This window comes from Suricata suricatta, chromosome 12 (assembly GCF_006229205.1).
Source record: "Suricata suricatta isolate VVHF042 chromosome 12, meerkat_22Aug2017_6uvM2_HiC, whole genome shotgun sequence".
NCBI lineage: Eukaryota > Metazoa > Chordata > Mammalia > Carnivora > Herpestidae > Suricata > Suricata suricatta.
Window position 1 is genome coordinate 47,089,602 of NC_043711.1, and position 26,883 is coordinate 47,116,484.

The 26,883-nt window shown below is 42.8% G+C and overlaps 1 protein-coding gene across 6 annotated transcripts in view; it reads left to right on the forward strand.

The window, feature by feature from the left end:
• Positions 1–26,883, forward strand: part of FOXP1 (forkhead box P1) — a 383,317-nt gene that overhangs the window by 53,214 nt on the left and 303,220 nt on the right. For all 6 annotated transcript variants that reach the window (XM_029918730.1, XM_029918734.1, XM_029918735.1 and 3 more), the window contains exon 3: positions 660–720. The gene's annotated coding sequence lies outside the window, so the exon portion shown is untranslated. The remainder of the gene's footprint in view (positions 1–659; positions 721–26,883) is intronic.

The following is a 26,883-nucleotide window of genomic DNA, read 5'->3' on the forward strand; positions in this document are numbered from 1 at the left end:
AACATGTTCCAGGCTTTCTTTGTGTTTTAGGGAGCTCAATTTCAATTGTTTATTTCATCTGACACAAACCATTTTTATTTAACTTAGTGGATCTGGGAGATAGATGCTAAGTGGAAAACAGTGTGTAAACAGCCTTCACCAACTGATTAAGCCTCCACCCCTCTCCAAACTTGAAGATCCTGGTGCCCCTTTTCATTTTGGAAGGTCAAGGGTGGCATAAAGCATCTTGTCTGTCAGATCTCACTCTCTTCCTAAGGGAGAGGGGAATCCCACAAGCCTCTGCTTCCATGAAATCAGAGATGTTGTGGACGCTCACCAAACAGACCTGTTCAAGGAGCAGTCTGGTTTCCAAAAACAAAAGCCTATGAGTCCCGTATTAGTGCACACGAAAATAAATTGATAGATGACAGGATGAGGAAAAGTTCATTCGCAAAATTCACAACGTTTCCCCCTTTATTTCTTCCACCCACATTGTTTTTGTTGTCTTGGTGGGCTCCCCGGCCAGTGTGCCAGATCAGTGGTCCTGGGACTTGTTTTGATGAACTCTGCAAGTCGTTTGCCATGAGCTGTGAGAGAGTTTTTTTACATCTATCCCTGGCAAATAGGCAGTTGCTACTTTCTCTTGACATTCAGATTTTGATGTTCTCTTTTGTTTTCAGGGTAAGAAGTGACCTTTTGAGGTGACTGTACCTGAAGATTGCTTTCCAGAAGCCAAAAAAGGTAAATGCGGTATGATTCGTGGAATTATATCTAGGGCTGTATTTACCTCCTCTAGGTAGAGCTCAGTTTCTTTTCCGATCTACGTAGCTACCAGATGTCTGTGAATTTATTTATGTAAGTATGTATGTAACAGCATCTTTTGGGGCATGTTTAAAGAAAAGACTGCCCTTGAGAGATGGTCCACAGAGTGACATTTTTCTCCCAAATATGATCCGACTTTCCCCTTTTTGTTGAAGCTCAAGTTTGTTTGGTTTTTTGGTTGTTGACTTGGTGGATGTAAAGTTAGAAAGGCATATGCACATCACAGAAGTGGTGATTCATAAAAATTAACTTGCTCCAGACAAGAGTGGCACGTGTCACGGTTCTGTGCTGAAGTGGTGTCATCCGATTGATGTTCATCTGGTGGCTTTATAATCATGTTCTTTCAGAAATTAATAGTCAGGCACCATAGCAACACGGCACATTGACAGAACCGTGGGGCCGCGTGGGGCGCGTCCCTGTGATGTCAGTTCTAGGCTGCCTTGTTCTTCTGACCTTGCTTGGAAATGAAATGAGTATTTGATTTTAAAATTAGAAGTTTTCAGAGAGACTAATGTAGCTCGATGAATTAAAGCCAAATTAAATTGTCTCAAACTCAGTTTTGGGAGGGAGAATGAAAAAGCATTCTCTTTAAAATGGTTATGGATGCTACATTATTTTCTTGATTTCCACAGCCTCTCTCTGGTGCTCACCTCGCCCAAGTTCATCTTGCAGGTCATTTTAACGGCTCATGTTTCTCCAGTAACATCTTCATTTTATTTTTGAAGTTTGGCCAATAATAGCTCCATTAGATTGAGTAGATATGCATCTCTTTTAAAACAGGTTGAGGGCCTGGTTGTACAAAACCTTCACTCAGATATTACCAAATTAAGTTTATAAATTGGTAAGACAGAGACTTCTTATTCTTTCATTGAACATGTTTTGGGTTTTGTTTTGTTTTGTTTTGAACCTTTATAATGTAAAGATTCTCCGATTACTTTTGTGTTTCATCTCCCTGTTTTGAGGTTCTAGCACATTATTTCACAGGTATGGGGTTTTTTTTTCTAGTTGCATCCTGGCACATTTGATGTGCGGTCAGAAATCCATCTTGCCCCATTTCACCATCTTTGTTGTTGAAATTAAAGCTTTGTGGGAGTATCTGATGGCCCTCGGCAGACGACAGCCCCTTTCCTATGCCTCAGCACTGAAACGGTTGATCCCAAGCAGTATTTGGGGTTATCGAGTCAGGCAGGACTTTTGACAAAGCCTTTCCCCTCCCTGAGACTCAGTGGCCCAATATTAAAAACGAAGGCTCTGTTCGTTTCAGGGATGTGCACGCTTTTCCTGTCAAGGGCCGCACAGATTATTTTCTGCTGTGCGAGCCATTCCTTCTCTGTCCCAGCTACTCAGCTCGGCAGCCAGTGCCCGCCTGGTCCTGCTGAGCCCGGCGAGATGTCCATCCCAGACGTTGCTCCTGCAGAGCTGTGCCAGGTGTTTGAACTCTTGTGCTTTAGGAAAGGTTCCTGGCAAAGCTAAAAACAGATTAAACGAGGCTGAATGTGTAATCGAAGAGATGAAATACTCACCTTGAGAATCACATTACCCCAACAGCCTCGAATACAGGCCTCATAAGTGGGTTTTCATTGTCGTCTTTGGATCACCTGTAAGCATGAATTACCTTTCCTGTGATGTGATGTCTTTGTAACGGCCTGTGCTAACACCCAGGTCCCGAAAATGTGACGCTCGCATGTGTGCGATGTGATTTGTTTCTGCTTCTGTGATCCTGTTCTAAGTTTAAATCACCGTGAGTCAGGAACAAGTTTGGGGGGAAAAAAGTTTCCAGGAATTTTTATTAGTGTTGACTAAGAGAGGTAGTCCATGGGGAGAAAACAAAATGTTTCTTAATAATTAATATCAAGGAATGGCTTATTGTACTATATTATATACTGTAAATAAGGAACGTGGGATCAAATGTCAGGCACGGCAGTGAATTTTGTCCTGATGGCTCTTGTCATGACGCAAAGGAAGGTGATTAAGAAGTTCATGTAACCTTTCTTTTACACTTGAGTGCTCAGAAGCTCAGAGTAAGAGACTGTGCTCAAACTCCGTAGCTTTTTTTTCCACTCGAGCTTTTTGTTATTGATGTCTTTTTATATACAAACTTCATTTTTCTTACCCCACTTAACATGGTGTTATTTAATTTGTTTATCTTTTATAATATCAATTCTCTTATCTGACCCTTGTTTCAAATTTTATTTTCTTTTAGGAATCAATTAAGGCATATAGACTTAAATAACAAACCGCATGTATTTTTTACCTTTTAATATGCTCAGAGATCCTTAAAAAAATGAATTCTTGGGGCACCTGGGTGGCTCAGTCGGTTAAGTGTCTGATTTCGGCCTGGGCCATGATCTCTCCGATCCTGAGTTTGAGCCCCAAGTCGGGCTCTGTGTTGACTGCTCAGAGCCTGGAGCCTGCTTTGCGTTCTGTGTGTCCCTCTCTCTGCCCCTCCCCCCCCAAACTAAATAAACACTAAAACATCTTTTTAAAAAAGTGAATTTTTATATATTTTGATCTCTTGTATGTAAAGGGGAAAAAAAGTTTGTTCAACTGTAAAATCTAAGCAGCATCTGTAAGATGGTTGGAGTGGCAAGGGTTTCTTCCTGGGGAATATCTCTTAAACAGAGAAGATCACACTATCCAGTGATGGTCGAGAAACCAGCCCCGTCTTCACTTCATCAAAATGAGGTAGATTCAGATGCCAGGAGCCTCTCAGTAAATGCCATGCCCGCATTTGAAATCTGGGAATCATTAACAGTCAGCATAGATGCAAATAAATATGTCTACGTTGGCACTATGGGAAAAGCTAGTTTTGTGCATGAAAGTGGCCAGGCAAATTCAGAAAAACAGATGAAGCCATTTTTCACATTTAGATTCAAAGGTCTAACGAGTCATAAATAACCGTTGTCTTACTTGCTTAGTGATGTAATCATTTCCTTCCAAGTGGATCTGAGCCCTTTACAGAATGAGTTTGGTTGCCAGCATTCTTGAAAGGGTGGTGGTAATCGTTATAAGGCCTTTTACACACACTGGGAAAGTGGTCCCACAGATGATGAGTAACTTGCCCACGGTCATGGAGAATGTCAAGACAGGACCTAAAGAGGCATCTTGCTCAGCTCACAGTTCTATTGAAATCACTTTATCGTGGTGGCCTAAATTTGATGACCTCCTCAAGGTTTATATGTCATTTTCTCTCTGGTTTCCCTAACATTGCCATTTCACCTACATGCATTTTTGCTTAAAATTCAAATCCAGTTTATAAAATTCATCTTCTATCAGTTCTGAATGGCATTAGGAGTGAATGATAATCATTGAGACCATCAAGGTTGCAATTAACTGGTTATTTTTAAGGATTTTAGGCATCCTCAAGCTTCACATTTATGTACTAGTTAAGCTTTTTTAAAATTTCTTTTTCTTGAAAAGTCTATTTTGAGAGAGAGTGGGGGAGGGGCAATGAGAGTGAGAGTGAGAGACAGAGAGAGAGAGAGAGAGAGAGAGAGGAGAAAGAGAGAGAGAGAGAGAGAGAGAGAGAGAGAGAGAATCCCAAACAGGCTCTGTGCTGTCAGTGACTTTTAAGAGCTAAGAAACATTCTAAAAGATAGTGTAATGGCTTCCTACCCCAATCTGAGCTCTTTTTTGTTGGCTCAAGGAGTATAACACATCCTTATAAACTCTACTCATTGTGTCTTGCATATTGTAAATTATATCTTGTTTACACATAAAGGTAAAAATGACTTTTCAGCTATTTAAATATATCCATTAGTTCTTCTCAAAGTGTGTATTTATTTTATTTAAATATTTAGTGGCAATAAATTCAAAATTGAATCACTTTTAAAATGACTACTTTATAGAATTCAGCATTTGAATTATGTGATTATTAACTCATCAAGTTGTTAATGAGACATAACAATTTGATGTGTCTTCATTGAGCCACCAGATGACCCCACTAGCTGAATCACTGGTTTGTTCTGTTCAGTTGAGCGTTGAAGTCCTTCCCGCGCCTCCTTCTCCCCACATATCCATGCTCCGGTTTTAATAGGGTAAAGACTAGCCTGCCCCAACATGGAGACCTCACCGTACAATGGCTTAAATAAAATAGAAGTTGACTATTTTCTTATATACGACCCTGGCCAGTCTAGCTTAACTGGCAGATTCTTTCTTTTGCTCTCCTACCTTGGGACTTTGTTATTACTTAGATGGGTGAAACATAGTGGAGAAGTCCAAGGCTGGCAGAGTTTCTTTGATGCACACATCACATCCATTGACCTTTAATTGGTAAGATTATAGTTACATGTTCACAAGAGGCTCCGATGGCTGCTGGAAGTGTTTCTGCCAAGATGTCCAGGAGCATGGGAGACTTGGAGAACAGATTTAAGGGGACATTTCAAATACAACAACTTGATTGATTGGATTTCCCCAGTCCAGTGATTTCTTTCTTTCATCCGTTCTTTCATTTATACATACTGCATACATGCATAAATTCCCACTGTAGATATTTATTGATGGTTGTAGATATTTACTCATGATTGCTAAGATCATGGCAGTACATAAGATGGAAATGGTTTTATGGGCACCAGGTGACTCTTATGGGTAACCATCTGGCTCTTAATTTTGGCTCAGGTCATGATCTCACTGTTTGTGGGATCAAGCCCCACATCAGGCTCTGTGCTGACAGCCGTGAGCCTACTTGGGAGTCTTCCTCTCCCTCTCTCTCTGCCCCTCCCCTGCTTGCACTCTCATTCTCTCTTTCAAAATAAATAAATGAACATAAAAAAAAAAAGAGGGACATGGTCTCTGTCCTCATATTGTTTATATTATAGAGGGGAAGACAGTTATTATGAATGATGATGATGATGTGTTAGGAAGGGCAAATATTGGTTGCTGTGAGAAAGTGGTCTCTAGTAAGGAGATCAACATATAGGGATTTACATATTTTAGCCTTATGTGGACGCTTTGTTAGCGTAACTTGATTTTCTTGTATCTTTCATGCCAAAGCTTTTATGAACGTTGTCAGGCATGTGAATTTTGTTAATAGCTTTATTGAGTTATCATTCGTACACAATACCGTTCTCCCCGTTAAAGTGTCCCGTTCATTGGTTTTTAGTGTATTCCCCAGGGCTTGCAACCATCATCACAATCTAGTTTCAGAACAGTTTTGGCACCCCAGAAAGAGACCTCATAACTATTAACAGTTACTCCCCTCAACTCAGCACCTGACAATTAATCTACTCTCTGTCTGTATAGAGTGACCTCAGTGGGACGTTTCCCATAAATGGAATCATACAACACGTGGTCTTTTGGGAGTGACTTTCTTCCTTCAGCATAGTGTTTTCAAAGTTGAACCCAAGCATTTAAATTTGTACCTCTCTTACAACCTTAGAGTTGTTTGAGGTCTTCTTCTTAAACCCAACAAAATGGTGTCCTGAAATAGTCTCACAGGAGATGGAATTGGGGGGGAAATCTACTGTTCCTCATGTTGTTTATATTTTCATAGAACTGACTTGGCCTCCCAACAGTTAAACTTCAAAATTTAAATGTTTGCATTTTAAGTTAGCTGTTTTTAAACATTGTTAACCATAATGCTAAACTAAGTTATTCTGTAAACAAGGGCTGTTTCTCTTGAATGTTAGATTCAAAGAGAAAAATTTCTTAAATATTGATTTCCAGAGAAATATGCTCAATAGAGTTCGTTTTCAAGCAGAAGTCACTTGTTGAAATGCCCACCAAGGCGTAGTTTGTAGTAAAGACAGTCTTTGCGGCAATTACCAAGTAGCCCTATTTTGTACCGTGAACTATCAAAAAATACAAAACCAAAAAACACGTGGTCTTATTCATCTTTTTAAAATGATGTTTTTGTCTTCCATCTGCCGAAGGCACCAACATCACAGTTGCTCACCTTGAGCATCTTAGGAAGAGATTCTCAGTTTAGGTGATAGCCTAGCAGCTTAACAGAGACAGAGGGACTATTGCCTTTCTTTGGCAATTCAAAGACCTCAGGAAGAAATGTGAAGTTCAACTGTACAAAAACTCAACCCCATTTAAGGGAGCAGATCTGTGTTAACCTTGACTTGATTACTCCCTTGTATATAGTAATATGCAGAAGCTTCAAGGGGCAAATGGTCTGTTGATGGTAGAATCTGTAATTTGAATCCATTTTAAAAGTTGACCCCTTCTGTCCAGAGCTGAGTTCGGATTTGAAGTTTATGGTATCTTTTTATAAGTCTCCTTGTAAGTGGGAGTTTGCGATTGAAAAGTGAGGATCAGTCGTTTATGTTTGTACTTCTCTCTCCTTGATCTGAACTATTGTATTTCCCTGGCCTTTGCATGGGGGGTAGGGAGGAGAGAAAAATGGAAAACTTGAAATCTTTCTGTTCTTTTCAAATGTACTCTTTTTGAAGTGTGAAAATCATGCAGATTTTCCCTTGAATATTGTGTACTAGCATGTATGTACTATATAATTATAAGTAATTAGATATTTTGTTAATTATCTGACAGTGCAGCAAGTTATTTAAAATTACCTTTTAACTAAAAACAAAAACAGCATTGCCTCACTGGATGGATGGTGATGATTTTGGTCTGTGGATAGGCATGGGACTTTAATTCCTCACCCCATCCCTCCAGGCCTCTTGTTTCTGGAAGCCTTTTACCCTTTCAGAGGGACCTGGGCAGTCCCTGGAGGTCAGAGAAAGTGCCCTAAAATCTGTTCATTACAGATTACATACTTTGAAGTTTATTTAGAGCAATGATTGGCTGAGTGGGCCTTGGGACCCATTTGTGGGTTAGGAAATCAGTTTAGTGGATTGTGCCCAAGAATTTTTAAAACATGGACTAAGCATATAGTAAAGTAGAATAAAATAGAGTAAATGTACCCTGTCCAGCGTGGAAACCACCAGCCACATGCTTGCAGTGCCGTCAGCCCAAACTTACATGGGCGTGAGTGTGAGTTCCACAAAGGATTTCAAAGACTTTGTAGGGAAAAAAACATGTGAACAGTTATTCTTTTTTGATGACACATTGAAATGATCATATTCTGGTTATGTTAGGTTAAATAATGTAAATTATTCAACTTCATTTCATCTGTTTCAATGTGGTTACAAATATACATATATATATGGCAGGTATTGTATTCCTAATGGACAGTTTTGTCCAGGAGGGTGGTGAAACTTAAATATAAATACATGAGGGCAGGTGTTGGGGAGAAAATACAGGAGGATATGGGAGATTGCATTGCTAGAGGAAGGGTGTCCAGCTCTAACTAATCAGGGTCGGTCTCTGTGAAGCACAGGCATTTGAGCAAAGATGTAGCTTGTTCTAAAGAGAGCAAGTTGGCTACTGTGGCTGAAATCAAGTCATCAAATGGTGGGGGTTGGGGGGCAAGGTCAAGACTTAACAAGGTAGGGGGTGCCTGGGTGGCACAATTGGAAGAACAAGTGGCTCTCTATCTCAAGGGTCCTGAGTTTGAGCCCCATGTTAGGTGTAGAGATCCCTAAAATAGTAAGTACATAAATAAATAGACTTGGGGGGGGTGCAAAAAAAAGAAGTAAAGGGCCAGACTGAGTAGGGCATGAAGACTCATTGGACTCCTAGCCTTTTAGTAAAATAGGGAACCATCAATGGGCTTTGAGGTGGGTCAGGATCTGAGTCATGCTTTAAGTATATTACTCTTAGAAGCCCTTTTGAAAGCTGCCTGTGGGCGGACTAGGCAAGATGGTAGGGATGTGTTAGGAGGCCACTGTTATCATCCCAGTGAGATAGGATGATGGCCTGGGTGCGAAAGGACTAGAGGCAGTGAGAAGTAGTTAAATTTGCTTTATTTGGAGGTAGAGCCAACAGATTTCCTAGTAGAAGAGATGTGGAATTTGAATGTGTCGCATTAAGGATGATCCAAGATTTTGTCCAGAATGATGGGGTAGTGTCATCTCATGGATTGCTTGTGGGTAGAAAGGAAAGAGTAGAAGATTGAGGTTTGGGTCCCAAGCAACTGCTGAAATAGGAAACCCTGTAGGGATGCAGGTTTGAGGGTAGAAAGGAAAAGAAATATCTCATCTCACTCGTTAAAGCTGGTAAGGTGCACTTTATTCAGGACCTTCACAATAGGTGTAGGGAACACTCCAATGAGGTTTTATATGGGAAAGAGAGATTGGGCTCCACTCCTAATACAACCTTGGCAAGTAGGAAGTTATAGCCACAGAGTAGGGTTGGCGTCAGTGGATGGAAAACTACCAAGAGGAAACATCACGGGTAAGCAGAGGGTCTAAGCTACACAGATGTAACAGCCCAGGGTGATCAGACATTACCTGGGGGTTGATAGAGGATGAGGAATCCGGCCAGATATCAGCAGTGATCAGATACTGTAGTTGGTAAAGGGCGTTGTGGTTCAGCTGACTTAGCAGGGTTCTTGCTCTAACTGAATTTTATAGGAAGTTGCCCAGAGGGACTCAGGACCCTGACTGAAGTGTGGTTATGCCCAGGATCTTTATCAAGGGTGGACGAGGGAGACTGGGAGCACAGTTGTAGACACGAGAGGTTTGAACTGTTTATTATTCACCCAGATTGAGAGTCAAGTGGACATTCAGATATGTGGGTCTAGAAATGTCCTAGCTGAGGCTATTAACTGAGGATTTGTAAGCATGTAAGTGGCATGTAAAGGCATGAACCTGGGTGAGCTCACTAATGGAACACTGGTAAAGGAGAGTCAGGCTCCAAGATAAGCATTTGGCAGCAGGCACCATTAAGAAGTTTGATTATAGGATACGGAGAAGAAAGAGTCAAAGCTGGAAGGAGATTTGGGGGGATTTGGGTGAGCCAGGAGCCAATGGAGGATGTTGTTTAAAGGAAGAGAGCATTGTCAGCTGCATCAAAAGTTGCTAAGATACCATAAGAGATGATGACAAAGAACTGGCCACTGTGTTTGTCAACATAGAAGTGATCGCTAACCTTAACCACAGTCAAAAATGTTTGAATCTCATTCCCATAATATATACTGGTTTCAAATAACTACCAGTGTCATAACAGTAAGGAAAAATGCTTATGGCAGGCATTTTGAATGAAGTTGTCAGGAAGTGTGCCTGTTCAGCGCTCTTGTTTGTTAAGGTCGTCACCGGGACCTCCACACCTCGCTGCCCCACATGGACAGGCGGCTGACTCTGTGATGTTCGAGTCACCACACAGCCTGTGGAAAGTGATCAGAGAAAACTTGACTCTTACACCAAGGAATTCTGTGCATTTTGCCCCTTTCAATTCATTCTCTCTTCCAACAGTTGAGATAATACTATGTTTAAAGAAAATGCAGAGGAAAAGGGGAGTGTATTAATCATCTACAGGGACCCTGCAGTTTGGTGTGGTTAACATGGTCTCTAGATTAGTAGAGTACTAGTTTGTGCCTGAGCCACATGTCACTCTGTGACCTTTACCTTATACTAATATAGGGAGTCTTTGAAGGGGTTCATCTACCTTTCAACTTAACTAAGAGCATCAAAGATTCTGGCTTATTCAAAAACTCTGAAACACAGTTAACATTTTCGAGATGTCTAGCCTGGTCCCAAATCATCAAGCATCTAGAAAACGATAGGTAAAATAATTTTAAGAATATGCTTTGTCTCTCTTTAGGTACTAACTGCCATTCAGGTAGTATTGGGTGCGGTAAGAATGTTGTTAGCTCTTTGTGGAAGATAATAAATGTACTTTTTAAAAATTGTATGATGGCATTAAAAGAAATTAGGAAAGCATGAAAACAGAGGAAGAAAATGTTGTTAGAACAATTTCACTGGTGACCTTATGGAAATGGTTTACCAGTTTGTCAGCCCCCTGCCAGTATTTTATATATATATGTAGATTTGTTTATAAGTACACATACAGCATACACTTTTTCTTTTCCTATTTTTAACCCTACAGTATCCAAGTTTTTTTCAAGTTATTATATGTTATATCTAATTATTATTCTTGAGATATTTTGATGATTTCTGTTTTTGTGTTGTCTGTTCCTGCAGTGGTGGGGCTTCCAATGTTTTCCAATTAGTCATGATATCTATTTTGGGCATCTCAAGATAGCTCAGTCTCTCAAATTAGTTTTATAATTGATGTTGAGATTTTAGTTGATCGTCCAGTTTCTCCCTCTACTTTTAAATAAATTAAAACTAATCTGAAGCACACATAATCACCTCTTGGAGTGGACCGTTTGCATTTTCCACAAAGAGGGGAGGGACAATTTATATTAATTTTGATTTCACAATTTATAAACTTTAGGCTGCTAGGCATACTTTCCCCTGATCTGAATTGTTTCTTGGTATTTTTCCACTTTCCCAACTTGATTTTTCACCTGTGAGCTAGGGACTTAGTGTTCTTTCAAGGGTCAGCCATTCATCCTCTCTTTGTTTTATCATCCCAAACATTGCTCCTTCTCTTTCCCCAGACCAAGCCATTCATTTATGTTTGCGTTTGCATTTCCAAAATTTGCTTGGGCTGGGTTTCCATCATTTTACCCAGATAAATTGAAATGTACTTCCAGCTTTTAGAGTATAAAATTTAAGTTCTCTTGTTTGCTGATCCTCAGCAGTTAGCGTCATTAATGGTTTAGGCAACAAATATTTGAGTTCTGGTGAAGTGCACTATGTTTTTAAAATGGAGCCACATGCCACTCTCCTTTGTGGCCATGACCCCATCTAGTTTTATAATCTTGAAACAGCCATTTGGTGAAGTAGTCTTAGGACTTTAGAGAGGACCAAGGGATGCAAGACTTCTCTGGTCTCTTCTCTTCCTTGTAATTTACTGAAGATGAAACCAACATCCAGGAAAGGAAAATGACAAACTAATTGGAGCCCTTTGGGTTGGGAATCCCCGGCTCTTCTACACCTTTTCCTTCCTTTTATGATACAATACCAAAAACAAGTGGAAACATTAAAATACAACTATTAAAAAGTGGACTATTAAAAAAACAGACCTGACAAAAACAAACATGTATTTTTTTTTTTAATAGATGGCTCTTATCTTGGATTTCATTTCCAGCACTCACTCTCTTTTTTCCAGCAATGTTCAGGGAAATTACACCATTTACAAATGTTTCCCATATTACCTATGGGAAACATCACCTAAATACATTCATGTCAAACCAACAAAAAATTAAATTAAAATTTTCATCTCAGAAAGTCCCCGGTTTTCATTCTCTTTCCCACCTTCATTTCCTCCTTCCTCCTCTTCCAGCTTCTCACCCACCCCTGCTTCTCTGTCTTCTTTCTCCTGCTCTTGCCCACTCCTGTCTCTCCCTCTCTGTCTCCTGCTTTCAGAGCTGATCTTCTTTTTCAACAAGGCCATTTGATGAAGATGTATATAAAAGTAGAATGTTCTTGCCACTTGACTACCAACTGTGCATTTTAAAACTTGTTGAGCCTTATGTGCACGAGAATTTTAGTGTCCACTGCCCTTATCTGACTGATTTGTGCCAGGAATGCCTCCCATGTGGCGTGTGTGTTGCTCAGGCCTGAGGCACAGGGAAGGAAGATTGTGTTTTCCTCATGTTTTTTGAGGTACATACTGTCTCTTTGATTGAAGGCACTTATGTTCCAAGATCTTGTTCCCCCTAGTCCTGGAATGGGATTGACATCCTCTCTTGATTTCTGTATGTGTGATAAAAATACATGAAGGCCAATATAGAATTGTCACTGAGAGCTTTACTAGCTAAGTTCTCATTATGCTATTTATTAGAAATAGAAATAGAGTAGGAAATTCTTAGGAACTTTGTTTTCTCTTCCGATGACAAATGTAAAACCAACTCATTGTAGGGAATTTTCAATTAGAGAAATGTAGACCAAATATCAAAGTAAAAATAATCTAGAATCCTGAGCCTGAGAATAACATAAATTTTCTGCAATTCTTTTTTCATTGAATGTATGCATATTTAATAAAATTGCCACCATACAGAATATAGAATTGTCTCTTTTTAAAACCTAATATTACATGGAGAGCATTTTCCCATGTCATGAAGTATTGTTAAAGACATCTTAAGTGATTGCAAGCAGTGTCATCCTTTGCATGTAATAAAATTTAATTAACTGTTCTTCAGTATTGGGTGTGGCAATTGCTTCCACTTTTTCTGTCATATATGGCAGTGGGCATATCTGTGCACCAGCATTTCTCAATTTTTATTTCTTTAGATCTCTTCTAGGGGGGAAATTACTAGAAGAGAGTTTATGTAATTCTTAAAAGGTTTACCATACATCTTGTCATCTTGTTTTTCAAAATACCCCAATTTATACTCCTGTTGATGCTGATTAAATGTGTTTATTTCACTGTAAGTTTGCCAACAATGAGCAGCAACATTTTTTGTTATCCCTTGACTCGTAGGAGGAAAAAAAAAGTATATCTCAATTTTTTTGTTTAATTCTTTGATCATAAATGAAGTCCATAAATTTTGTTCCTTTAGCCTTTTTGCATTCTTTTATTTTAAATTCTTTCCCATGTTTACTTATTTATTTTGGGAGACAGTGTCTGTGTGTGTGCACAGGGGACCGGGTGGAGGGGACAGAGTGGGGGAGTGAGAGAATCCCAAGCAGGATCTGTGTTGACGTTGCAGAGCCTGATGTGGGGCTTAATCTCATGAATCGGGAGATCATGACCCGAGCCCAAATCAAGAGTTGGATGCTCAATCAACTAAAGCCCCCCAGGAGCCTCTGCATTTTTTCTAGTTCATAACTGTTGGAGCCACCAGGGTTTGAGGGAGTGGGGATGAGGAAGCCAGGATGCTGAGAGCACAGGGAAGGAAGCTCTTAGGACAGAATTACCAGAGTGAAATCACGGAGTGCTACGATGTAGCGTTGGTCTAAGTGTTAAAATTGGAAAAGGCCAGGCCCATGGACCTCAAACATTCCTGAAGCCACATGGAGAGATCTGGGGCTCGCAAGTGTTCTGAAAACTTGGATGCTTTCAATGTCTGCCTTTATTCACCAATAATTAGTGAAAGCTCTCCTGTTTCAAGCGCTCTTCTAGGCACCAGGGCTACACTGGTAAAGAAAAAAGAGGCTCTTTACATGGGGTTAAGTCTCCCTTAGTGCTTGATGATGAGGACACGACAGACAGTTCTACATAAAGCCCTTAGCACTGTCAGAGCCCTGGTTGTGTCTCTTACTGCTAGTGCTGTTTCTCTGTTAGCAGCAGGGGCTCAAGTAAGAAAATGGCCAGGCTGGTCCCTTCTGGAGTCTCCCTGTCACACTTGGCACTTGGGAAAGGGGCTCCATCACATGGCTGGTGCTCTCCAGCCCAAGAAGCTTCTCTCTGTGTGTCTTTTAGCCCCTTTATTTACCCACTGAGCTAGTCTCCTCCAGCCCTGTGGGTCCCGAAGCCTATAGAGAAGCACGACTGCGTACAATTGAGACTTAAGACCCTGGGGACAGACCTGTGGGCCATAGGGGAGCCCCTTCCATTTGCATCTGGCCAGTATTGCTGAAGGCGGAGAAGTGGGGGCGCTGCCAGGTGTACCTCCCCTTGCCGGGGCGTTGGCTCTGCTTAATCTGTACGTTCAGCCAGCTGACTCTCATCAACACCGGAATGAAGGACTCAAAAAGAAAAAATAGGAAAGGAGCGCGTGCTTCCTCTCGATTTCTCAGCGCTCTGGGATTCCCAAACTTAGCACTGAGTCAGGGAAGACCGGCCCCTAGGGCCAGGACCACGCTGGCTTTCTCTCTGGCTTTTCCCACTCCTGGTAGTCACTTGGCAGGGGCCCTCCTGTCTGTATGCCCTCCCGGTTCCTGTCCCCACTGTTTCAGAACACAACTAATTTGTGTTCTGATAAACATTCTCTGTGCTGTAGTAAGGAAGGGGTGGCTCGGGGCTTGGGATCCGGTGCCCCACTCAGAGACAGGGTTTGGGGTGGGCCTCGACTGAGTTTGGAAGTGTCAGTTCTTGGGTGGGTCCGACGTGTCAGCCAGTTGTACCCAGCTGCGACATGGGCCGAAGGAAATGACCCGTCTCGCAGAGGTGCTTGTGAGGATTATGTAGCCAACTGTTTGGTTAAATGCTCACGCTTAGAGGTCTGCTTTGCCCGGGTCCGTCCCCTGCTACTTTTTGGCTTTGTGATCTTGTAGCAGCAGATTCTCTAAGGCTTTTTTCCCTTATCTAAAAAAGTAGGGACTTGGAAGTAGTTGGAAGATTAACTGAGCTATTCCAAGTAAAAAGTACTTAGAGCAAGGCTTCATATCCAAGAAGGGCTCAGTGATGTTGGCTCAATAATGTCTATTTTTACTATTAGCATAATGCATGGGATGTAGTAAGTTCTCAAGGACGTTAATATATTTTACTGTTAATTTACTTGAAAGTTAGTGAAAATGGTTTTTAAAAGGCTGTTTTTATGGGGGGGGATTCTATTTAGAGGAAATAGAAATGAAACAGACATCCCAATACCTGCTGCTGGCCCCAAGTTGAAAACAAAACAAAAACTTAAAGATCTATCCTAAGAAGGAAGAAGTGGTTTCTGAGGTTTTCAGGATAACGTTATATTTCCGTATCATATTCTCCTTCTCAGCTTCTGCTTTTCATCCCCAGGTAAAGGGTGTGGCCATGCAACAGGACCCAACTGGCTCATTTTTGTGACTTTGAATCTGCCATTGCACTACACCTCAACTTAGATCTAAGTGCTGGCCATTGACTCCCCCCCGCCCCCCCCACCTACCCCAGATGTCTCCTGAGTTCACATAGAGAGATCTGGAACGTGCACCTAAACCGAGTGGCATTGTGAAAAGTTTGCCAGGACAGGCACAGGTTCATTGGCTCTTATATCATGATAGGATAGTACTTACATATGGAGACCGTGTTACCAGAACGTTAGCCTGGTGTCCCTAGTGCTCCACACTGAGGAATGTGCGGAGAAATTTCATTGAGTATTCACTGTGTCCAGGCCAAAGAGAGAGAAGGAAAGAGATAGAGACTGAAATGGAGAGAGCGAGGCAAGGAGGTTCCCAGGGCAGGAAACAGGAATTCTGTGTATCTGGGGGAAAGTGAAGCTTCCTTTCCACTCCTCAGATGTGTTTTAAGGGAGTAGGGGTTGGTTCTTGGGGGTACACCTGTCAGCAGTGACTGTAACTCCACTGTCATCCAAAGGATTGCATTTGTGTGCATGTGGACATGCAGGTGCAGGCTTCGGAGGTGTTGGCAAGCCCTTTCTCCCAAATCTCTAAAACCTATCATTTCCAACACCAGTGTGAGAAATGATCACAAGGGCTACTTCATTTATGTATATGAAGCCCAACAAGCAATTTCTTCTGTTCCTTTAAATGCATAGCTAGATTTTTTTTATACATGGTATTTCTCATTGTAAAAATAAACAGGAAAACATAAGTAAGAAAGTAAACATTATTGCAGAGTCATTCCCCAGGATCACAACTTGGACCATTTTGGAGACAATCCTTCTAAATATCACTCTCTCTACCCATCTGTTCCTGCGTTGACCTGGGCTGTCCAATATGGTAACCAGCTGCCCAACAGCTCTTAAGCAGTTGAAATGTGCCTAGTCTGAATCAGCTTGTGCTGCGTCAGATCCCCACCAGATTTTGGAAAAATGGGACAGTAAATAGATACTGGCTCTAGGTTGAAATAATACTACTACTTGCAAGTTTACTTATTCTTTTTGACAGAGATTGAGAGAGCAAGCAAGCACATAAGCGGGGCAGGGGCAGAGAGAGAGAGGAAGTCCCAGAATCCGAAGTAGGCTCTAGGCTCTAGGCTCTGAGCGTTTAGCACAGAGCCTGATGTGGGGCTCGGATCCCTGAACAGTGAGATGGTGACCTGGGCTGAAATTGGATGCTTAACCACCTGAGCCACCCAGGTGCCCCGAACTGATAATACTATATATATATGGGATTAAATAAGATACACCATTAAATGCCTTTACATGTGTGTTGTGTGGCTTACTTTACATTTTTTTCTTAAAGGTTTTATTTATAAGTAATCTCTACACCTAACATGGCACCCAAATTTAAAACCCCGAGATCAAGAGTCAGTCGCTCCACTGACTTACTCAACCAGGCACTCCTCGCATTATATATTTATTCTGAGTTGGGTCTAGGGTCAAAATCCATCACAGTTTTAACATTATCACACTATACTTTTCATAAATTTTAAAATTCGAGACATAGTTCTCAAAATTAAAAATATGTTGCCAACATCTTTCACGATTAATACGTGGCAACACTGTGATTACCTTCTCGTTGTGTGTGGATATGTCAGAATTTATTTGGTCAGTCCCACTTTGTGGGTATACAAAGATGTACACCATAACACTGGTGAGCAAGTTTGTTTTTTCAACTTTACAAGGCTGTGTGATTCTTTCCTAGGTTCGGCCTAGGAGCGTGACAGCCATTTTGGGCTGGCTCAGTTTTCGTTGTGGAAGACTGTGCTGGGCATTGTTGAGCAGTGTCCCTGGCTTCTCCACACTAGATGCCACTAGCACGTCCTACCCATCTCACGCCTCCTATAAGAAAACAAAAAACATCCCCAGACACTGCCAGGTGTCCCCTGCAAGGCAAAATTATCATGGTTGAGAAGTCCCAATTTAGGGGAGATGATCAGAATGGGAGTTGCTAGGTGAAAAGTTATATGCGTTTAAAATTTCAACAGAAAGGTGGCTAGCTCACTAATGATAGATGTTCACTGAAAATTGTATCTATATTTCCAAACTATTTCCTAAAAACATGGTAGCAGTTCATAGATCTTCTGAGGATAACAAAGATCCTCATTAATTGTCTATGAGGAGCTAAAGAAGAGAGGACTGGGTATTTGTCATTTTATTTATTTAGAATGTGCTTAATCACATTGCTTCCTGAGATCAGCTCTTGTAATGACGGTGACAGAGGCACTGTGGGTATTTTCTCTGGAAGGCCAGGTTGGCAAGAGGTGCCATGGGCCATCTTGCCTTAGCATAATGTACCCGCCTGCTGGGCTTATCGAAGGGGAAAAAAAAAGATGGTAGAACATGAGAGAGAAAACCTATCACGTCACGAATTCAGGCTTTTCTTATGATGAGAAAAAGGAATAATAGGAAATGATGGGAATGATAGTTAATTATTGAATGTTTGCAATGTATCAGGCACTGGGCTGTGCTCTTAGGTATAATTTCATTTAAACCTCAGGAAAGCCTGGTGGTTAGGTGGGTGTTGCTCCTTTCTCCAGGTGAAGGAGGACAGGCCCAGAGAGAACTCTGCTCGGCCAGCTCAGCCAGGGCCACAACATGAGTGTACGGCGGGGCCAGGATTTGAAGTGGGCAGTCCTGAGCACACTAGTCATGTACGCACGCTTCCCCCCAAACATGGGAGCTTCCCCTGTGTTCCAGCCACAGTATTCTTCGCCGAGTTTCCAGTAGTGAGGGACAAAAGACATGGTAGCGTGCTCATGTAGCTCACAGACCAGTGGGGGCGCTGAGAAAGGCTGATCTGATGAGGTCTAAGGAAGAGAGGTGCATGGAACTTTCTGGAGCCTCCCGTTGGGAGATTGGGTGCAATCAGAGATGTCAGGGAAAGCCTGCAGGAGAAGGCATGATTACAGTGAGATCTGGAGAAAGAGAGAAGTGTGGAGGGGAAATGTGGGAGCCCGAGGCGAGGAACAGTATGTCCTCTGTGCTGGGATGGATTATGATGTGCTGAAGGAATGGGCGTGTCGAGAAGGTGCCAGGGTGAGTAGGAGGCCACGGATGCTGGTTGTGGGCAGAAGTCTGTGGATTTGGATATGTGCTTCCCAAACAGTTGCTTTTGTTTGTTGTAGTGAAGGATGGGGTGGGGATGGGGGAGAAGGAGAACAGGATGGGATTTGCATTTGGGGAAGATGGAGCTGTGAAGTGTTAAGAATGCCTGGGGGCAGTGGGGAGTCGATGCAGAAACACTGGTAAGGGGGGGCCTTCACTGCTTCTCCACAAATGGGGAACTCTTAGGCTTCGCTCGTTTATTGCTGCTTCACAAACTGCCCTGAAACATAGTTGCTTTAAACAATAATCATTGGTACAGGATTCTTTGCTTTGGGTAGGACTTACTTAGCAGGAGTCATGATCCAGGTTTCCCCTTGGCCTTCCTGTCATGATAGGGTGTAAGAGGACACTTGAAAGTTACTAAGGGGAGGCCCGGATCTGGCTCCTCACTGCTTTGCATTTGTCAGAGCATGTCACATGGCCAGACCATGCTCGAGGGGAGGAGGAAAATGCTCCACCTCTTGATGGGCTCCCACCTACAAGAATGGGAAGGCTCATTGGTAGGCAACTTGTGGGGCAATCCCTGCAATTCAAGGCACTGAGCATAGAGCACTGTATGATACAGGATAAATTCTCGCTCCTCTGACCTTACAGAGGGAGATAGTAAACAAATAAACAGGAGAGCAGTGTCAGATGTAATTCGCTTGGCAATTAGGTTAAACTCCTGCATAACAGAGTGGCTGAGGAGGTGAGTGGCCACTTCAGACAGTTAGATTGTCAGGAGAGGTGCCCGTGAAGAGGTATCATTTACGTCGGGATAAACAAAGGAACTAGACATGGGCTAGGGAACGGGCACACCATGTAAGCGCCCCAGCTGGTGCAGTCTACAAGGTGAGTGAAGGTGGCTGCCTAAAGACCGGAAGTGAAGAGGGGGGTAGAGGAAGCCGTGGGACAAGTGAATGTGGCCAGCCCCTGTAGAAGACCAAGCTGAAGAAGACTGTAATGGGGACTGTGATGTTGATGGTGGACAGCAAGGGAAGAAGGACTTTAAGCGAGACTTAGGAGGGCAAAGTAGGCGGTTGTCACTGATGGTGAGGAAACGATGTAAGAGAGAGGGCATTGTGCAAGATGGCGCCTCTATTGCTGATGTGAACATCCATGTGGAGCTAATGTTGGGCAACTTGGTGGAACGTTAGGAAAGCCCAAGTGTGGATACGAAGATAATGCGATTGGGTTGGACACATTTTGGGTTTTTCAGGATGCAGCCACTTTCTATATGCTATAGACAAGGTTTGGGTTCACCCCAAATCCATAGGTTGAATCCTGACATGCAGTATCATGGTGTTAGGAGGCGGGCCTTTGGGAGGGGACTGGGTAGGTCCCGAGGGTGGAGCCCTCTTGAATGTGACTAGTGCCCTTTATACGAGGCGCCAGACAGATTCCTCACCTGCTCCTGCCATGTGAGGACATGTCCGAACCAGGAGGTGGATCCTCATCAGACACCGCATCTACTGGCTCCTTGATCTTGGACTTCCCAGCCTCCCGAACTGTGAGAAATAAATTTCTGTTTGTAAGCCTCCCAGCCTGCAGCGTTCTGTTCTAGAAGCCCCAGTCCACTAAGACGGGATATGTTTTTCTTTACGGCAAAGCCCAGAAATTCTTACCGAAGCACCTGTGGGTTCATAGACTGCCTTCTAAACCATAGTTACTCACAAAGACAGTCCCACCGTGCGAACAATAAGACTTATTTTGTTCAGAAAGCATCATCCCTGGAGGCGGTGGAAAGGAGGTAACCCCGTAGCTTAGACAAGAGTGAATATTTGAAAGCAGCCGGGTTTCCATCCTTGCTCACAAGCCTGAGGAATTTGCTTAAATAAGAATAAATGGGTGTGCCGGCATGCAGCAGTGTGATTTCTTTTTAATCCTTGGCCTTTTGTGTTTGCTGATTTTCCAGGCTTTTTAATTTGTGCTGTGTCTGCCCATCATTTGTGCAAATTAGCAAGGTTTAACTATCAATGAAAATGTCAAAGTTATTACATTATTTAAAATTAAAGAATTGGTAGACTGGAGGAAAGCAGGCCTAAGGACTGCTCCAGGGTACGTTAAAGGTGGGAGGTTCAGGAAAAACAGGAAGAGAGGGTAAACGTGAGAGAATGGGGACCCCTCCGACGTGCAGCAACACGGGCGTGTGATTACCGTGCCGCTTGTAACTGGTAGGGTGTGGGGCGTTCCCAGCAGCCTCATCTGATATAGGCACATAGGATTTTCTAATAGGACTGTAAAATGTTATTAATTTTACGAAGGGAGGGGGGTCATATTTTACCAGATGGAGTTCTGCTGTAGTAGGTATCAGCTGATACTCCAGAACTGTGCCTCTCTCTGTTTTGTTTTCATTGACCATCAAGGGCACCTCGTCCTCTGATCCTATCAGAAAGATGCCAGTAAAAGGGAAGCCCAAGTATCGGGTATGTAAGAAGGTCGTGGGGATTTATTTTCCCAACTGGCAAGGTTGTTGACTCTTTAGTTCACAAATACAGCAGCAAAAATCAACTGTTGTTTCTAGGGATTTATTTCCACCCAGCCGGGGAAAAAAAAGGCCAGTGGCCAGTGATGTAACTGGCAGCAGTGTTTGCGGGAACACAAGCAGTGAAATTACCCTAAATGTCTGTCAGGAGCGAGTGGTTGAATTCTGGTTCCTCCCTAGGGTGGGCGCGGGGCACACATGGGGACACGCTCTGCAACAGTTAGAAGACTGTAGACCATTGGTGCTGATTTGTTTCTCCGGGACAGCTTAAGTGACCAAGTGAGTCGTTCTCCTACTCTCTCGGTTGAAGGGGACCAACGAAGTGTACATGCAAAGCACATGTGCCTGCATGTAAGTAGTGTATTTTTGGAAGACAGACAAGACACTGGGAACAATGGTTGCCTTTGGAAGGGGAAAACTGGCAGTTGGGGTATAGGATTTCTTTTCCCTGTGTACCCCATTTGTGCTGCTGGCTGTGTATGTATGAGTTTAATGTGTCTTTGTACACGGCCGTTCGGAACGCTAAAGAGGGAAGGTGTTACTACCTAAAGGGCAGCAAGCCCTGTGGAAAAGATCAGATAGTGGATTTTGATGATCTTGTCTTTTAAATCCTTGCTTTTAGTAAGTGGGAAGATCAGGGTAGATTGCTGATGGATCTCGGAGCCCAGTGATAACACACAGTTGATTGAGCCATCCTTAGTCCCAGCCCCACTCCACCCTCCTGACTCTGTGGGGCTTGTCTTTTGTGTGATGCTAATTTATTTTATCGACTTGCATTATCTACTTATCATCTAAAACCTCTTTTTTAAAAAAATTGCATGTCATTGAGACTCAGCCCAGATGGACCTAAGCAAAAAGAGACACCATTTGATGATGTAACTGAATCAGTGAGGTCTAGACCTGGCTGGACCTGAGCTAAGCCTTAAAGATTCTGTCTCAGGGCGCCTGGGGGGCTTGGTCAGTTGAGCATCCCACTTTGGTCCAGGTCATGATCTTGTGGTTCGTGAGTTCAAGCCCCACATCGGGCTCTGTGCTGACAGCTCAGAGCCTGAAGCCTGCTTCAGATTCTGTGTCTCTGTGTCTCTCTAACCCTCCCCCACTCACTCTCTGTCTCTCTCTCTCTCTCTCTCAAAAATAAATAACGAACATTAAAATTTTTTTAAAGAGACCCTGTCTTTACCTGTGTCTCTACCTGTGTCACTTTATTCAGTGCTGATCCCACGTCTCCTGGCCTGTCTTCCTCGTGGTGAGCAGCTCTCGTGGCTCCTTCCTTACAACTTCTCAGCAGCCGGGAGGGTCTCACTGCCTGTCCAGCCCCTCCAGCAGGTGTTCTCATGTTTGTCTTGGGTCACGTGCTTCTTGGGGCGCCCAGAGGCTCAGCTTTCCTTCCGGCTTTCTTCTGTTTCCTGTTCACAAAGCATTTGAATTCGATGAGCCTCAAAGTTCCCTCTTCTGGGTTTTTGTGGAACCTGGGAGATTTCTAGAGATCTTGGAGAGTTCACGGCATCGTCGAGAAGATGGCGGAAGCTAATAGGGAAATTGGTTTTGGTGTGACAGAGCGTCCTCCCAGGAACTCTAGGGAGGGCTGCCTTCTCCACCTGGGAGGGAGGATTAGCCAGAGACACAGGAGAGAAGTGAGCAGAGAGAAGGCGTCTGCGAGATGTATGTCTACTTTGTGTGGACGATGCAGAGGAGTCAGCTTAGAGCCCTTTGAGGACATGAAGAGGACGTGCATGAGCAGACAATTTTAATTTTCATGAAGTTCTGCTTCAAAATGGCCCATGCACCACTTTCTCCTCGTGTGGCCACCTGCTCTGAAGAGAGCATCCAGGGTGATCACTCAGTCCTCAGAATATAAGTGTGTTTTATTTCACTGCACTCATTGGCGCAGGCATTTATTACTTTGTATTCTTATTTACTTGTCTCCTTTCCCAGTACCTTTTTCGGCTGCGTTGTCTGGGCTGCACAATTAGTGCTCTATTATCAGGCTGTAGCCAACCCCCCCCCCCCATTAGCAAAGGGGTTGTGTTCCAAGGACACACTTTGTCATCAGAAACTTTGTTCCCAGCTACTGACATAATGGAGGCAGCCTAGGGGCGCATCCAAGGAAGACTGAAGAGGGGTAGGTACAGCATGAAAAGGATCAGCCAACTTTTGTACTGGAAAGCGCAATAGTCTTCAGTCTGACAGAGACGGGAGGTTAGAGCAGAAAGCAGCTTGATTTATGGCTAAGGTAGTAAGGAGGAAGGGAAGATGGAGTCTTTGAAGTTGGAGTCACAGTTTGTTACAGTGGCGTTGGGGTCAGGTGATGCTGCTTCTTCCCAGCAAGCTAGATGTGTATGAAGGGGGACAGTGGCGAGTGGAAAGCAAGTCATCATTTGTTTGTTAGTCAAACTTGACCCTTCCCAGCACCGCATTGCAGGTAACTCTTGAAACCTGAGCATGAAACCTAGCACTTGGTTTGAGTACTTGGTCTAGTCTTGGACCCATAAGACTCCTTTCCAATTGCTCCCATAGACCTGAATCAGGCCGTTCTTAGGTGGCCCGTGTGGAGATAAGCAGTTGACCACCTCGGCTCATTGTGTCCCACAGGGGATCGACTAGCAGGGCGGGGAGAGGACTTACCTCCCTTGGATTGGAGGGCTCTCATTAGTCCTTATTTGCATTTAGCAAGAAGAGAGGGACTCCTCTGGGAAAAGTGCAGAGCAATTTCCTTTCTGCTGGTTCTGTAGCAAGCCTACCAAGGAAGACCATGGCCTTGAGGCTGTTATCGCCACATCTGGAAATAAAATAGAACTGAGTTCATCCCTAGCAGTTCTAAAAGATGTTACCCTTGAAAGGAGATCAGCAAGAAGTACCTTCCGTTGATTCTAAACTGTAGTCAGAGGATGCACCAAAGTGCTCTTCATCCCAGTTAGTTAACAGAAGCTGACATTATAAATGTATAAATGTCTTTTCTTCAGCGTCACGCTTGAGTGCAGCTCACTGGCATTACAGCCTTGTCGGTCAGTGAGAATGAGGGATGGAGGGGGGATTTCTCTTTTTGAAGAGGACAAGGCAGCAGAGACCCATGTGAGAAGACTAGAGGAGGGCAGTGGAGATGAGTAGGGGATGGGACACAGGCATGGAAACTTCCAGGTCTTCTTTATTGTTCCTGAGGCCACCTTCTGCTGCTTGCCCCACTCTTAGCATATCACAAGACACCCGGGGACAAGGACCATATTGGTTTTCCTCACGGCTTTTGGATATACTCCTATGCAGACTCATGTGGACTTTTCAGTTGACTCACTGTGTTGCTGAGGGTACTGCCCAGAGCAAAGTGCGCATATTACTTTTCATTTTCATTGTTCTATAAATTTCTCCTAGTGTTGTATTCATCAAGGTTTTACTCTCCACTCTCTGGGAATTGAAGACTCTGTTGTGTGCGCGTGCACGTGCATACACACACACACACACCAGTCTTGTATGTGTATAGAATGTTGATAGATATAATACTGCCTTGTTCGGGGGTTGTTTTCTGGGTGTATGCCTTACCTTAAAGTCACTCTAAAATCCCAATGCGTAGAGAAACATGTCTTTTAAGAGTCTTTGATTCCTGATTTAGAATATGTAATAGGTGCTTTATAATTGATGATTTCTCCCGTGAGACTCTTAAGCTTTCTTGAGTATGAGAATAATGTCTTATAGTTACTCATTTCCCCCGCCAGGCTTCGACACACAGTAGGTCTTGTCTTAGAAGCGGACCTGTTTTGAACAGCAGTGCTAACTATTCAGATGCCCTGGAGAGTGTTGTGCCTGCAGCGATGCATGGCTTTGGACTCCAGCCCAGTGAGAGCGTATTGATGAATATGAGTTTCTGTCTGTAAGGTTTTTCCTCTTTGTCTCCTTTCTGTTTTTTGGTACACGAGCAGGCTCTGTCTCTGTGGGGAAGCAGCAGGCGGCTTCAGTGAGTACAAATGTTATATCCACAGGTGGAGCATCACCCCAGAGATAATCACGTGTACCAGTGATCCATTAGTAGATTCTGTTACGCATGTGACTCTTTTATCAAAGGAATTGAGTTTTCTTGAGATGTTAGAAAATAGTACTCTTTTGGCCAACTCTAGAATGGATGAATCAATGTTTAGGGTGTTTGTCTGGAGTGATAGCTTTGGGTTACTTTTTCCCTGAATCTTGGTCGTTCTAGATTTAAGAGTACATTTTCTCTTAAATTGTGCTTTCACGTGATCACACTGTATTTGTGGACAGTTACTCTTTCTTCTAAAAAAATAAGTTAAATAGATCCTCACCCTTTTAAAAAAATCTGAGTCTTTAAGAAGCACTCATTAGTTTTTTTTTTCCTTTATCTCTCTTAACATTTGTATTTGCCTTAGCAAAGATCCTGAGATGCATTTCTGTTGGAACAAAGTATTCTTTAAATAGATGGGTGCAATAGAATTACTACTTTGTGTCTTGCACTTGGGAGGATATCACTTGCCTAATGGCATAATAATTGATTTTTTTCTTACCCCTTGTCACTTTAGAATAACACTTTATAAACCCCCAGAAAGAGTTGAAGATGAAACATGACAATCCAGGGAAATTTATTGGCCACCACACGAATGCACCCAGCCCCACTTGATAACTTTTGGGGGGTTTGGTGTGAGGTTACATGTCCTGTATGAAAACCAAGATCAACCCAGTCACAACACTTAGGGCCCCGTCCCTTCCAGGACCAGTTACACAGTAAAATTCTCATCCCTCTTAGTTGGTAAGATGAAATTTCCATCCATCGAAAGCATAAATCCTTTGCATAATATTTTCACGCTTGTTTTGCTCCTGCGCGTAAACCTTTATTTGGTGCCATGTCTCTTCTGTGGTGGGATTGACTTCTCAGGGCAGATGAGAATTTTGGAGATAATTACTCTCCTCCTCCATTCCTGTGGCTATAACAACTGCCAAGTCCCAGTGCCACTTTGATAAAAAAAATTTTTTTTTCATAGCTGTTCGCCCGTGTTGCCTCGGTCTGCCTTGTCTTAGAGGCACATCATTCTTGCACATCAGTATTAACAATTCAAACACCCTGAAATGCTAATAGCACTAGTAAGCTTTTAATTCCATGGAATTTATTGCTTGCTGTATTTCCATGAATTTATAACGCTTTGATTCTTAAGAGCCCCATTTAATCAGTTTTGCCTGGCACGGAACATAATAAACAACTTGCCGGTGAAAAAGTGCCACTTGGGGGAGGCTGCTAACAAGGAAGTTAAATGCTTCTGCCACGAGCAGTTTCTTCGCTGTATTTTTCATGAGCTGTAATGTACTTTGCCGGCTTCCGAACGGTGGTTAAACACAGGGACAAACCGAGCCCCACGCCAGCAGACGCTCCAAGTTCGCTGAGCGTCTTTGCACAAAGCACAGAAGAAATGCACGCTTTTAGCCTCATTTTCTCCTCCTCTGGCTTAATGGCTTCGACTGCTTTTTCATTATCTTTACCTTAATCTCGGAGTGTATGATTTATGGACTGGAATGGTGAGTGATATCAGTGGGCAAAAACAATCATTAGAGGCTGTTAAGGAACATTTATTGTTTATTTGGCTGCCTGTCTATAAAAGTACACATGATGGCCCTAATAGCAAAATATCAAATTATCAAGTGCTTTAAAGCAGAAAATGTCATTTGTTTCTCAAAACTGCACCAACTTTATATAATTGCCCTTTTAATTATCCCTAGTGGCCCATGAAATTTGCAAAATAGAGCATCAAAGCTTTGATTTACTTACATGTTGCACTTTGGCGGGATTCTTAATGAATATTGTTTAGTACTAATGCTGCGATGAAATTTGTAAATGTTTATAGCGAAGGACTTAGAAGCAGGGTGCGTCTATAATAAAAGTGAATCAACTGGGTTCCTCAGGATG